This window comes from Hemiscyllium ocellatum, chromosome 18 (assembly GCF_020745735.1).
Source record: "Hemiscyllium ocellatum isolate sHemOce1 chromosome 18, sHemOce1.pat.X.cur, whole genome shotgun sequence".
Classification (NCBI taxonomy): domain Eukaryota; kingdom Metazoa; phylum Chordata; class Chondrichthyes; order Orectolobiformes; family Hemiscylliidae; genus Hemiscyllium; species Hemiscyllium ocellatum.
This window is the reverse complement of record NC_083418.1, coordinates 35,261,224-35,277,208: the sequence shown is the minus strand read 5'-3', so window position 1 is coordinate 35,277,208 and position 15,985 is coordinate 35,261,224.

Below are 15,985 nucleotides of genomic sequence, written 5' to 3'. Positions count from 1 at the left end.
CTGCACACAAGTGCATCAAAGCAGTAACTGATACCTGCTTGTATGTGTGGAGAGCACATCAACTTTCTGTTGATTTGTTGCCTCAGATGGTAAGAGGCACAGTGTTTGTTCGGTTAGTGGGCTTCCATCAGGTACTAGGAGTTATTGATTTAAACCACTGGCATTGAATTATCTGTTTTTTTAAAATCTACATGTAGCATTTAACTTCTCCCAACTTTCGGTACAACCCTTTTGTGGCTCTACTCCAATTTAAATATAATCACATACTTCCAGAAATGACTCATCCTTCATTTTCTACAGCCACCCTAGAATATAACAAGGGTTCATTCTTAACTTCTCTGTAACTCTGTTAGCATCTGTCCCTGTTGACATTAACTATATTGACACTAACAAGACCCATTATGATATTTTAAAAAGGTTTAAATGTCTGTGTGTTTCTGTGGACTGTGTTTAATACTCTATGATCAAAGAATTAGAGTGGGAATGAAATCTTGTTCTTGGAACTAGTTGACAAAGGAAGCTTAGCAATGTTCTAGGTCAAAAGGTGACCCTTATCCAGAGAGCTAACTGCAAGAGATCTATACAAGCAGCATGGCAAACCACTTGCATATAGGGCATTCATAGCTACAATGTGCTTAGATACTGGAGACGGACTCGTATTGTTGAAGTGTTGTGGGCACAGTTTCAGATAAAACAGACCTAGAATGATGGGACACTTTATGACTGGAAGAACAGGAGTTGAGTACACATAGCCTAAAGCAGTTGCCAATAAAGTTTTGTACCTTTCAAAGTTAGACTTCTCAAAAAGAATGGCAATACACTGGCAGCCTAAATATCTGGAACAAATCACTCTTATCACTGGAACAAAAACTTTATTGGCAACTGCTTTAGGCTACGTGTACTCAACTCCTGTTCTTCTAGTCATAAAGTGTCCCATCATTCTAGGTCTGTTTTATCTGAAACTATGCCCACAACACTTCAACAATATGAGTAAGTCTCCAATATCTAAGCACATTGTAGCTATGGATGCCCTAAATGCAAGTGTTTTGCCATGCTGCTTGTATAGATCTCTTGCAGTTAGCTCTCTGGATAAGGGTCACCTTTTGACCTAGAACATTTAACCAAGGGAACATCATCTTTATCTATTGCTAAACTTCCTTTGTCAACTAGTTCAAGAACAAGATTCCATTCCCACTCTAATTCTTTGATCATAGAGTATTAAACACAGTCCACAGAAACACACAGATATTTAAACCTTTTTAAAATATCATAATGGGTCTTGTTAGTGTCAATATAGTTAATGTCAACAGGGACAGATGCTAACAGAGTTACAGAGAAGTTAAGAATGAACCCTTGTTATATTCTAGGGTGGCTGTAGAAAATGAAGGATGAGTAATTTCTGGAAGTATGTGATTATATTTAAATTGGAGTAGAGCCACAAAAGGGTTGTACCGAAAGTTGGGAGAAGTTAAATGTAGATTAAAAAAACCCAGATAATTCAATGCCAGTGGTTTAAATCAATAACTCCTAGTACCTGATGGAAGCCCACTAACCGAACAAACACTGTGCCTCTTACCATCTGAGGCAACAAATCAACAGGAAGTTGATGTGCTCTCCACACATACAAGCAGGTATCACTTACTGCTTTGATGCACTTGTGTGCAGCTGACTGTGATATCCAGATAAGTCTCTCCTAGCAAGCCCTGGTAAGAACGTGACATTTTTGCATAGCCTCTCTGTCATTAATTCTGGGCTATTTCCCATGAATACAGCTCCCTCTGTATTTGCAAGGGCGTATATTAATGTGGTAACGCCTTGCATGTGTGTCTTTTGTGGAGGTGGATGCCCATATAAAACTGCAGCTGCCTTCAGTCAGGTGGTATTTTTGTCAGCTAGATGTGATAAATATGACTAGTACAGATTAGACCTGGTAAGAATAGGTCAAAGCATTGCAGAGGTGCTTGAATTTGTATGGCACCTTTTTGGAGAGATGCAGGAAGCCTTGTAGAAATTGTACAGAAGTTAGGTTAACTACTAAAGAATTGGCAAAATTCTGTAGTTGTATCATTTACATATTATTGCTTGTCATTTACTGAATTCTGGAAATAGTCATTAAGCTAATATATTTTCAAACTTGTTGAAAAGTCACTTCAGACTGAGTCATGGAGAAATTATTGTTGATGGACTATGAAATTTTTTGTGAAACTACCAATGGTTGACTTAATCAGCTTTCATTTGTTCACCTCTTCAACACTCGCCCAAAAATGCCGCAATCATCTGTTTTTCATCATATTGCCTGTCTAACGTTATGATGAACGAGGCAGAAATTCATAAAGTTGAACAGTGGGAACATGAAAGCTTTCTTTTGGTTCCTGTCAAATTTCTTTACCCTTGTTGCTGACTCCAACTCCTTCTATAGATATACACACAAGCTGCACATTATGATCCATTGATTCAGAATTGTTTTGAGAATAAAGTATCTATGTCGCCATATTCTGGAGCAGTCCACTCTCACATTCTACCACCTCATCAGAATCCTTCGCACCTTACTGTGGTAAGCCACTGCCTCAATGCTGAATAGTCATTGGCTGAGGAGGGAAAAGGAACAAGAAAGGCCAGTCCTGTTTGTCCAATCAGAGTTCAAAGTGAGCTGAGCTACAAAAGTTGTTTGGGAAAACCTTCTGAACTCTTACAACCTCAGCGTGCTTATTTATGATCAATCCAAACACCACAGGCCAATTTAGAAATGTGAGTATTCTCAATGTTGAGAGGAGAAAACAGACCAGACATTTATAAGAAACACTTAAGGCTCACTGTACAGATCAATTTTAATGACTTTCTGAGAGGTAGGTTGGTCAAAGGCAAATAGATTTCCTAATAGTATTTTGCCAATACTCTGCTACCCACCCATAAATCTGTGGATTTATCCAGAGCTGTACTTGCTGCTGCTTTGTGAGTTGTCGTCATGTGCCTTTGTGAAGATCTAGTGTAGTCTGTCTAAGGGTGGGGGTGGGGGGTGTATTAAATGCATATTATTCGCAGCAATAGAGATATAGACAGATACAAAGCTAGATTTGATTTTATTCCACTTGTACTATGATTGATCATCTTTGTGTATTCCAAATCTAGGTCTGAGATGCTGCAGACATCGCTCCAATTAGCTACCTCCTTCTGGATCTCCTGACTGTGATTCTGCAAATAACCCCCTGTAATCCTGCAGCTATTTTACTACTTAAACCATTTCCACCAGATTGCCAGAGAAATGTGAAAAAAACAGGTTATCCCTCCCACACATCTCTAGTGCCACAATAACACCACAATTCTTGAGTAAAGAAATTACAGCATGGAGCACAGTATTGTTTTAAGAGGTTCCTCAGTGCTCTGGAGAGGCCATGACTCACTGGATGAAAATTGTGTGCACGATGTGGCTGGGTTACCCAATTCCCCATACAATTGGAGAGCAGTCTGTCAACCAAATAGCATTAGAGTCGAAAAGCACAGCACTGGAAAAGCACAGCAGGTCAGGCTGCATCCGAGGAACCATGTATCGGTGCTACCTCATGCTCCCATGAGGACGTTGAACAGTTCAACAAATTCATGAGCATCTCCTATCCTGACCTCAAGTTTCTTGGACCATCTAAGACACCTCCCTCCCTTCCCTGGATCTCTCTGTCTCCATTTCTGGCAACCGACTTAACACGGACATTGACTTCAAACCCACTGACTCCCACAGCTATCTGGACTACAGCACCTCCCATCCCCACTCCTGTAACAACATTATCCCTTACTCCCACTTCCTCGGCCTCCGCTTTATCTGCTCCCAAGAGGAGCAATTCCACTCCAGATCATCCCAGATGGCCTTCTATTTCAAGGACCACAATTTCCCCTCCCACATGATCATCTATGCTTTCCAGCTCATCTCTTCCACTTCCTGCACCTCCACCTTTGAAACTATGCCTCCAACCACAATAAGAATAGAAACCCCACCCCAGTTCTCACCTTCTACCCACCAATCTCCAGATATAGTGCATCATCCTCTGCCATTTCTGCCACCTACAGTCAGACCTCACCACCAGAGATGTACCCACATCTATCAGCATTCCACAGAGACCGTGCCCTTCATGACTCCCTCATTAGGTCCATGCTCTCCACCAACCCACACTCCACTCTCGGCAACTACCCACAAGATGTGTAAAGCCTGTGCCCATACATCCCCCTCACCTCCATCCAAAGCTCCAACGGAGATTTAATAGAGATTTAACAGTAATATGTGACCCACATCTCATTCATATTTATGTTATGGGAGTTAACATAAGTATTACTGTGTGACCATTGCAAGTCATTAACTGTCAAGCCTTACCATCACATCACTGATCTATCGTAGATGCCTCCTGCAGGCTGTGTTTACTTTGGCATGGTTCAATGAATACCGTTTATTGGTCAAGCTGACACCTTCAAAATGGTCCAGCAGAGATTATCCTACACATTCAAGGACCTCATCTGCTGTATCTGTTGCTCTTGTTGTGGAGACAGAACTCCAACTTGTGGAACATTTCAGAGAACATCTCTGGGACACACGTGCCAAACAATCCCACTGCCTTGTAACCGACCACTTCAACTCACCTTCCCATTCCGCCAAGGACATGCAAGTCTTGAGTCACCTCCACCACTAAATCCAAGCCACCTGAGGAAGAACGCCTCATCTTCAGCCTTGGGACCTTCCAACCACATGGCATCAACATTGATTTCACCAGTTTCCTCATCTGCCCTCTCCCCACCTCATCCCAGATCCAACCCTCCAAATCGGCACCACCCTCTTAAACTGTTCTATCTGTCCATCTTCCTTCCCTCCTATCTGTTCCACCCTCCCCTTCGGCCTATCACCACCACCCCCCACCTGCATCTACCTAATGCCTTCCCAGCTAATTTCACCCCTGTCCCACTCCCCCTTCTCCTATTCAGCCCCCTTCCTCCACCCCACCTCTCACATTCCTGATGAAGGGCTAATGTCTGAAACATCGATTCTCCTGCTCCTCAGATACTGCCAGATCTGATGTGCTTTTTCAGCACCAGACTTTTTGACTCTGACCTCCAGCATCTGAAGTCCTCACTTTCTCCTAATCAAATAGTATTAGCCTGGTTACGTGACCCATCTGTCACCTGAGCAGTTTGTACCTCAATTTCTAATTGGAGCTTCTGTCCTTTTCATCATTTTATTCAGATATTTATTAATCCCATGAGATTATTCATGCTGTAACAGTAATTAAGAAAATGTTTTTATCTTGAAACTGAATAAGTGAACCATTCAAAGTTTAGCTGTTAACTTGGTCATTTTGGCTTTGATAGCTCCAGCTGCGAAGTATATACAATGCTGTTTCATGATAACTGAAAGCACGTAGGCCTAGTTATGTTGTCCATTAACACTAGTGCATTTTGAAGGTGTCAGTTTGACCAATAAACAGTATTCATTGAACCATGCCAAGGTAAACACAGCCTGCAGGAGGCGTCTTCGATAGATCAGTAATGTGATGGTAAGGCTTTACAGTTGATGACTTGCAACGGTCACACAGTAATACTTATGTTAACTCAATAACATAAATATGAATGAGATGTGGGTCACATATTACTGAAGAATTCAGTAAACCTCTATTACAGCTTTCTGCTATTTATATGTGTGGACTACAATCAAAGGCACTTGTATAAAAACTGAAAGAACTGTGGATAATGTAATCAAGAATGACAACAGAAGTTGCTGGAAACGCTCAGCAGGTCTGGCAGCATCTGCGAGGAGAAATCAGAGCTAATGTTTTGGGTCTGGTTACCCTTCCTCGGTTCTATCAGAACTGCTGAGCTTTTCCAGCAACTCTGAAAGGCACTTGTGTGTCATCTGGGCACAGGCACTTCCCTCACCATGTCATGCTGCAGAAGAACAGAGCTCAATAAGATGGAGTCTGAGAGTTTTGTTTCATTAGGTCACTTGCCATAAGACAGCGATGACATCAGGAGCATGTCACTTAAAGTTGTGTCATATTTGCTGCAAGTCATGACATAACATCTCCATTTTTCCAAAGGAAAATAGTTTTGAGCAGGTCTGCATCATTGTACATTGGCAGAGGCTGCCAATTCAACAACTGTCGTGACATTTAAATGCAGAGTTAACAAGATTAATAAGTCAAATTTCACGAGAAAATTTTAGTATTTGACAACGCATCCTGATTTGGTGGTTTTATACTGATCTCGAGAAATATGTATTATTCTCAGTTGCTTTTGGTTGACAACTTATGGTTTTGCTATTGTTGCATAATTGCTTTGTATATGTATTTTCATTGGAGTTTTCTTCCTCACTCTCTTCTTGGATGTTTGTTATATTATATTATAAATTAATCTGAGCTGGCTTCTGTTCCTTCGCAATGAACATATATTTGGTAACGACTTCATAATGGCCTGGTGGTTCCTGTTGCAGTGGTCCAACCAGTCTGGAGCAAACTGCAGCTTGGCCAATTCAAGCAATGTCATCAGTGAGTAATACCTTATATCAAAAAGTTCTGGTGTTGCAGCATTTCAATCAGATAAGAATGTATGTCTTTTGAACGTTTGCTGGTATCCAGATATTGCTGACTGAATTTCTGCCTCACTCAATGTCCAGTGTCTGGTTGTGATAATTCTCTATCTGCTTGCTGCTCGTGCATCTCTTTTATTCTCCTGTGTTGTTGAAGAAGAACAGAAGAATGTGAAGACTGCAGATGCTGGAGATTAGAGTTGAGGGTGTGATGCTGGAAAAGCACAGCTGGTCAGGCAACATCTGAGGAGCAGGAAAATCGACATTTTGGGCATAAACCCGTCATCCTGATTCCTCATACTCATTCCTGATGAAGGGCTTATGCCCAAAACGTCAACTCTCCTGCTCCTTGGATTCTGCTTGACTGGTTGTGTCAAAGCAGAATGTCTTGTATCTCAAAATGGTTAGACAATTGTTTTCTAGACAAGGCCGTTTGCCCTTGCCTTCCAACCAAAGGTAGTGCTGGGAAAGGTGGTCTCTTCTCCATCAGTGTTGCATGAAAATGTAACAGTTCACAGGGAAAACCTTGTTTTGTTGCACAATGCTTGATAGGCATAGATTTGATGGAATGTACCTATTTGATAGCAGGGTGAGAATGTGATATGTATCTAAAAGGACTCAAGTGCACATGTCTTTGAATGGTTTGCCAATGAACTACAGGCCATTGTCAGATATTTTTCACTCTGGTACACCAAATACACCGAGGTCTTGGCATAGTGCTTTTGGGCATGCATGTGCAAAAAATCTAGTTCCATTGTCCCTTGGTGCTGCATGCTTTGTACATGTGAAAGAAACACCAGACAACCTTTTGAGTAGATATAAGAAACCCCATCTACGACAGACCTCTAGCTTGATGTAAATTTACTGACTGTAGCATTAAGATGTCTGTACCCAATGCATGTAATTGCTATTCACCTGTCACCTATGGCTTTATGCTGACACCCAGAAAGCCCTTTTTGTTGCCCTTGGTTATTTCCTAAAGGTTTTTATTGGAGCAGAGATAATGACCAACTCTATTTGCCTCTCGGTAAGTCCTTCACACTTGTGGTCTTCACTGTGGCATTTAGCAACAAATTCATCAAGTGACTCTTGGGGTTTCTGTCTGTTGAACATGAGTTGAAGTCTCTTAACTGAGAAGTATTTCCTGGAAGTATAAGGTTATCCATTTTGGATCATAAAATGATATATCTAGGTACCTTCTAGATGGTATGAAGTTAAGTACAGAGATGTGGGGTTCCGATGCATTGATCGTTAAAATGTCAGAAACAGACACAAAAAATAATCAAGAAGCCAAATGGAATGTTGGCCTTTATATTTAGATGACTGGAGTACAAGGATGCAGACGTTATGCTGCAGTTATATAAAAGCCTGGTTAGACCCTATGTGGGTGAGCATATCTGGGCACCACACCTTTGGAATGACATATTGGAAGGCTTTTGAGGGAATACATCATAGGTTTACCAAAATGATACCTGACATTAGTGGTTAAGTTATGAGGAAAGATTAGATAAACTAGGTCTGGTTTTTCTAGAATTTAGGGGTGATCTTATCAATGTTTTCAAGATATTAACAGGAAAAGACAGTATAGATAAGGATAAACTACCTCTGCTGGTTGTGGATTCAAGAATTAGGAGCCACAGTCTGAGAATTAGGGGTAGACCATTCAGGGCAGATGTTAGGAAGCACTTCTCCACACAAATGGTTGTAGATGCTTAGAACTCTCTTCCACAATAGCAGTAGATGGAGGACTATTTGCTAACTCTAAATCTGAGATAAATACATTTTCATTAAGCAAAAATATTAAGGGATATAGGCCAAAGGCAGGTAAATGGAGTTTAGCCACAGATCTTATTGAGTAGTGAAACATGCTGAAGGGGCTGAACGGCCTACTCCTGTTCTTATGTTTCTATTCCTTAAGCTGAACCTGAAGTACTCCCCAGATCTTCTCTGGAACTTGTTTCCTTAATATCCAAAAGGCTCACTTTAAGAGGTATCCTCTCTGGATCAGAATGGCACGACCTGCAAATCATATCAAATGCGTGATCCTATAAGTTTAAGATGGAGTTTAATTTAGGGTGGCACGGTGGCTCAGTGGTTAGCACTGCTGCCTCACAACACCAGGGTCCTGGGTTCGATTCCCGCCTGTCTGTGTGGAGTTTGCACATTCTCCCCATGTCTGCATGGATTTCCTCCGGGTGCTCTGGTTTCCTCCCACAATCCAAAGATGTGCAGGCCAGGTGAATTGGCCATGCTAAATTGCCCACAGTGTTAGGTGCGTTAGTCAGTGGCAAATATAGGGTAGGGGAATGGGTTTAGGTGGGTTTCTCTTCGGAGGGGCAGTGTGGACTTGCTGGGCCAAAGGGCCTGTTTCCATACGGTAACTTTAGCCACCAGGATACACGAACACCAGCTAGCCACAAAAAGACACGACCCTCTCTCCCTCATAGCCCTACACACGGATGAAAGAAAACACCATTTCGACTGGGACAACACATCTATCCTGGGACAGGCTAAGCAAAGACATGCCAGAGAATTCCTAGATGCCTGGCACTCTAACCACAACACCATAAACAAACGCATAGATCTAGATGCCGTCTTTCAACCCCTCAGAAACCGAACAGGAAATGACATCACAACAAACCCCAGGAACTTCATCCAGGAGAAAGATATAAATAGAAAGCAGGAGACAACAGCTTCGCCTCACTTGGAGGTCGCCACTGATGATGTTACCTAGCCAGGTAATGAAACGTCTGGATATCAAACCTACAGCTCAGCAAGCAAAGCTACGTCCTATTACTTTCATAACTGATGCGTTTGCTATGAACCAAAATGTGTCTCTATTTTCCATTGCCTAGCTAATTGCAGTGAGTCTTGGGAATCAAACAGAGATGCCTCGTCACTCTACTCTGCTTTACTGCATGAGATCATGCTCCATTACACAGCCCCTGAGATTGATTTGATATCATCACAAAGCTCAGACTATAAACCAAAAATCTAATTTAGTGAACATTAAGTAATAGTGTAAACAATTTACATACAGTGCTTATGATTACCATTAACTTTGAGATGTTAAATAAAAGTAATAATACTTTGCAACATACAACTGATCCTTGAATCATAGTTGTATATATCTAAGACAGTGAAACCATAGTCACTGTAGAGCTCAGTCTTCCCCATTGCTTCAGATCGATTCATGGTCTAAGCATTAGCAGCTGGCTAGGCTAGGCAATTGAAGACTTCAAACCTCAGGACTATCTTTTAGGGAGACTGCAAAGAAGGATTAGCCCAGTCATCTCTCAAATCCAGACCATAATATCGAGTTTTTATTTAGCTTAGAGTCATAGAGATGTATAGCACAGAAACAAACCCTTCAGTCCAACTCGTCCATGCTGACCAGATATCCTAAATTAATCTAAGTCCATTTTCCAGCACTTGGCCCATATCCCTCTAAACTCTTCCTATTCATATATCCATTTAGATCCCTTTTTAAGTGTTGTAATTGTACCAGCCTCCACCACTTCCCCAGGCAGCTCATTTCATACACGCACCACCTTTTGTGTGAAAATGTTGACCCTTAGGTCTCTTTTATCTCTTTCCCTTCTCACCCTAAATCTAAGACCTCTAATTTGGACTCTCCCACCCTAGGGGAAAGATTTGGTCTGTTTACCCTCAGGTTGAGGTTACTGGATCCCATCTTTTCCTGAAAACCTTTTTCAAATGTTGATTATTCCCCATTTGACGAAGGCTGTCATGATATCAGTGCTAAATTTATTGTTTACTATTTTTAATCTTCATACCTTCATCCTCTTCTTTCAAGACAATATTATTTTTTTCCCAAGTTTATTCATGAGATGTGAGCATTATTGGTTAGGCAAACATATATTGCCCATTCAACATTGTTCGGAAAAAGAGATGCTGAACTGACTTCTTAAACTATCTACCCTATTCTATATTTTAAACATAATTTATATTGCACCCCAGATTACGTCAAGACTCCAGAATGTTCTTAATTGACAGGTGATGGGTAGGATACTCTTGAATGGAAAGCCAAGATAGAAATTTATCCTTTTGAATTAAACTATCCATTATCTGTGAAGTTACAAGGAGTTTTTTTATGGCACAGTGACAGATAGCATGCCTTTGAGCCAGAAACTTGAGATTTGTTTCCCTCTCCAAGAATTGATAGTCAAGGAAAGTGTTTTTGTTATGTGGCCAAACACGTTGATTTCCAGCCTGTAAATCCTTGTAACATACCTTTGGCCTGTGGCAAGAACCTAATGAGTTATTACTCTGTTTTCCAACTAGCAACCAAATCCAGAATGACGGTTGACAGTTGACATCAAGCAAACAACCAGTATTGGAAAAGCTTTTTGAGGAAAAAAATCCAAAGAAAAATATTTGAACTCTTACAAAATATTAACAAAACAATGATAGAGAAACCAATCAAATCATAACTAAATGTGAATGCCTATAATCCATTCTCCATTGAATAGAAAATGGCCTCTAATACTACATCATTCTGGATGAACAATTAGAATATTGATCAGGTGAGCAAAGCTGTCTTCTTAAAATGAATCCTATCTTATTGCTCTAAGAAGCAAATGAGGAAAAAGGAAGCCTCAAATCAACAACTGCAAACATCAGCAGAAATGGCAGTAAAACCATATTTTAAAAGTTAAATACTAGAATAGCGTAATATCTTCCAGCCTTCTCCTTTTCTAAACCAACTGTACATAAACCAAACTCCTGGTAACACAGCTAAAATAACTAACTTCAAGCACAAAAGCAAAAATTGCTGGAGTACTTCAGCAGGTTTGGCAGCAACAGTGGAGACAAAGCAGAGTTAATGTTTCAGGTTCAGTGGCCCTTCTTTAGAACTGATTGTAGCTCAGAAATGGCTGGTATATATGCTGAAGAGGAGTAAACGATAGGTGGAGATGGAGGCCAACGAGAGAGGGAAAACAACAGTTGGGCAGACAAAAGAATGCATGATAGTGAGCCGGGGAGAAAGAAAAACTATTAATGGGGGCCGTTAGTGGGTGGAAATGGGTTGTTTGTGGTAAAAGTAGCCCAGTGGTGATAAGGCCTGGTGTGTGGGGGTGGGGGAAGGGCATGGTAGAAGGTGCTCAGGTCCTAAAATTGTTGAACACAATATTGGGTCCCCAAGTGGAAAATGAGATGCTGTTCTTTCAGCTTGCACTGAGCTTCATTGGATCACTGCAGCAAACCCTCCCCCTCACCCCCCCCCCCCAAAAAAAAATTGAAACAGGAAACAACAAATGTTTAAAAAAATGACCCTGATCTTTTGGTTGCCTGTCACTTCAAAATACTGTCATGATTGCTGGCCAACATCTCTGTCTCGGTTTTGATGGAGGATTCGAGTGAAGCTGGAAGGATAGCATCTCCTTTTCCACATAGCAGCCCTGCAGCCTCCAGGTCTGAATATCGAGTTTAATCATTTTAGGGCCTGAACACCTTCTTCCATGTCCTTTACCCCAATCCCCACACTCGTCATCACACGGGCTGCTTTCACCACAACTAATCCACTTTCACCCACTAATGCTGAAATTCTTGCACCCACCTTTAGTCAGAAATGCTGAACAGATGATCCATCTTAGCCTCTGTCTGAGATCCCCAGCTTCACAAATGTGAGTCTCAACCAATTTGATTCACTTCACATAATATCAAGAAATAAAGACACTGGATATTGCAAAGGCTATGGACTCTGACAACATTCCCATAAGAGGACTGAAGATGTGTGCTGCAGAACTAGCCATCTACTTAGTCAAGATGTTTCAGTTCAGAAACAACACTGGCATCTTTGTGACAACTTGCAAAGATATAACTTGCTCAATTTGGGTTCTGCCAGGATTTCCCTGTTCTTGACCTCATTATAAGATGCCTTGAATTGTCATTCACACTGGTCTGTCTTTGGAAGAGTATCACTTCACCTTCAAAGAACTCAGCCAAGAAAACTTGTTTAATTATATTCTATGTATTATATAGGTAATTCAAGAATTTGTTAGTTAAACTTTTTGTCTAAAAATAAGTAAACAATCAAACTATTCATATCAAAATTTTAATCTTAGTAAACTTTTTGTCTCATACTGAGGTGTGGCTATTAGCTAGATTGTAAAGCAACTTCTATCCAACTTTTAAAAAATTCCTTATGTTATCTAATATAACCTAGTGTGTAATGTTTACAGTGATAAACAGGCTAACAGGCATTACACTTTATTTTTCACAAATTAATTATTATTTCCTTAATTGTGTTGTTAGTGGAGCTCTTTGAAGGTGAAGCAGCACTCTTCCAAAGACAGAGCCAGTGTGATTGACAATTCAAGACCCGTTAATGTGCAACATTGCTGGAGAAATGACATATCTCTGTGAAGAAAGGGTATGGTAAAAGTGTACATTCAGTTTGTTACATCCTGTAAGTATTCCCCTCACTATCAATAGCTCCTAACAATAACTGCAGCTCCATCTACTAACTATATGCAAATTCAGCATATATTATTTATTAACTAAATAGTTCAGTTTTCTTCTTAATCCCATAAATCGTACAAATTATTTATTGCATATCCGAAGAATTAGCATCCAACACCATTACTTTGCAATTAAATTATAGCACAAGATTTAACTTGTTACAGGGGGAAGCAAGCTATCTAAGTTCTAAAGTAATTCTCTTGTAACTTATAGTTGGCCGAGATCAAGCTAGATGTGCACAACATGTAAACATATAAGGTTTTCTATGTTTAATGTATAAATTGTTTTGAATTTTTCTCCAGGAACTCCAGTCAAATGTTTAACGGTTTTCTGAATCTATAGTTCTTTGTCCTTACAATAAAATCTGTAAGTGAGAAGCATTACATGTACTTTTGTCTATGCTGCTGGAACAGTATAACCATAAGTTTGGGAATTTGAGATGGACAACCATCAATTTTTTGCTTAATATAAAACTTAAAAACTAATATAAGTCCAACACAGGGTGAAAAAAAACACGCAGTGGTCTGAATGAGAGTATTTTGCATATTGGCATAAAAATGGACTTTTATTCATACAACTCAATTACAAAAAAATCCTTATCAATGTCCAAGGAGCCCCACTCCTAATGAATTATGCTGGCATTCATTTTGTAAGATTCCATAAACACGAGTGTGATGAATGATCAGCTGTTCTTTATTTAGTGACAGAAAACAAAATCAACTGACGTGGTTCTAGTTTCTTTTCAGATTGAGTTTCAGAATTGCCTCACATTGGAGATAAAGCATTCTGTGCTCCTGCCCCAATTATAGATAATGTATCCACACTAGAATTATGGAGATGTTGGTTGCCCAGACTGTGGTCATGGCCTCAAAGAACAGTTACTTTATAAACATGAGGGAAGGTGCATCTCAGGTAAACCATCCAAACTCAATCTCGTTCAATCTCTGAAAATGAGGCTAAGCACAGTTAATAAGTGTTATAAGTAATGCTGTGGATTCTTTTCTCTATTAGTAGTAATCACATCTGTGGCTTAAACTTAATGTCAGAAATGCTAATTTTCCTTTAACAGTAAAATTGCAGGGTTGTGTACTTGCTGCCTTTTCTGAATTTTAATTCAGAATTCAGGCTGAAACAAAAATTACTCAAAATAGGAGAGAGAGGAAAAGAATCAGGGTCAAATGATCAATCAAAATTAAGGTGACTTTTTAAACGTGTGTATAATTTACTACTTTTGGGTCTACATGTGATGCTAAAAGCTTTTCCTAATATTAGAACAACCTCATGATTGTATTCTTAATGGGCTTTTTTTCAGTGGCCAACCTGAAAACAAAAAGGATCAGTCAACCAGGAGGGAGGAACATCTCTGAACTGCCAGCAGCTTAGTAGTTAATGGGTCAGTTTCCTTGAATAACAATTGTAGAAATACTACACTGATGACATTTTGCATGAAATAGAACAAACTTACATAGAGAGTGATTTTGTTTCAAATATTATTTTTCTATGCTTCAGATTCTCTTGTGTAATCTTCTAGCATTTTTCTTTTAGAAGCAGAAAGTGCAAGCAAATAGACTCTGCCCTACAACATAATGGAAGACATTTATTAAAGGTTAGCTCAGTGGGTTATGTACTATGATGTGGGATTTAATGAGAATTAATCGCAACACTTTCAAAGGGTGAAAAGAAATTGTATTCTTATCATGCAACTTATACCATAACAAGTCTACTTCGTTATTAATTGAAGTCTGTCGTTTTTAATTTGAGAGAAGGTTGTAAAACAAAAGGAGGCCTAAAAAAACGTATCCAGCAATAGCCAAGAAGTATAGGATTCCATTTCTGCCTAGCATGAAGCCACATGGCATAAGTGCATGTAGCTCTACACTAAAGCAGGCCTTCAAACCAAATTGCTGTGTAATGAAGCAATTTGTGTAAACTAGCCTATTTCAATATGGCATGCTATCTTATTTTATATAGACTTTATTAAGAAAAGAATGGATGTTTGTAATTTGGTGTCAGTTACTAAACTTATCAGAAAACCACCCTTGAAAACAGTGTTCATGTAAATTGTCCCCAGCCTGTGTGCATCCACTGGAAGGAATGAGGGAGAATGTTTTCGTATCTTCAGCCCCCCACTATAGACTCACCATGACATTCCTCCAATTCATCCACTTTTTACTAATTTTTGTAATGCTGAGGATTCTGAAGATTTCTCTACTTAATCAGCATATCTTTCAATAATTCATCCCAATTCTGTCATAACAACAGTTACATTGATATTTAGTCATTTATAATATTGTAGAAACAAAGTTCCATGCCAAACTGGTGATTGGCTTGGTGGGAAACTTGCACGTAGTGATGTTCCCATGTATCTGCCCTTGTCCTTTGAGATAGTCATTGCCAGGAGCTTGGAAGGTGTTACATAAGGAGCCTTGATGAATTTCTGTGGTGCAACTTGTAGATGCTATAAACTCTGCTACTGTACATCAGTAGTTGAGGGATTGAATGTTTGTGCATGTAGTACCAATCAAGTGGCTGTTTTCTCTTGGATTGTGTCAAGAGTCTTGATTAATGTTGGGATGGGGATTTACAATTGGCATTACTGTCCCGCACCCCTACTAGAAGGAGTAAGTGCAATTTGGATGAAACTCGGATCGAATTGAGCTAAATGTTCTAAACAGTTGATTATTTCTCCCATCTTCCTCCTCCCGCCCATACACCCTTGCTTCACACATGAAAAAGTGCTGTAAGTGTGAGCTCCTTCAGTTATTGGAGCGCATTCTGCTGTGCACTAACATGAGTCATCGTACGAATAGAGAAATTTGCCAGAAAAAAACTGACAGTAAACAGAACGCATGAAATCAGATGACAGAAGTTTAATCTACAGCCTCCTCACATTTCACTCCTAAATTGGATTTTCTTAATTTATGTTGTTTCTATTATTCT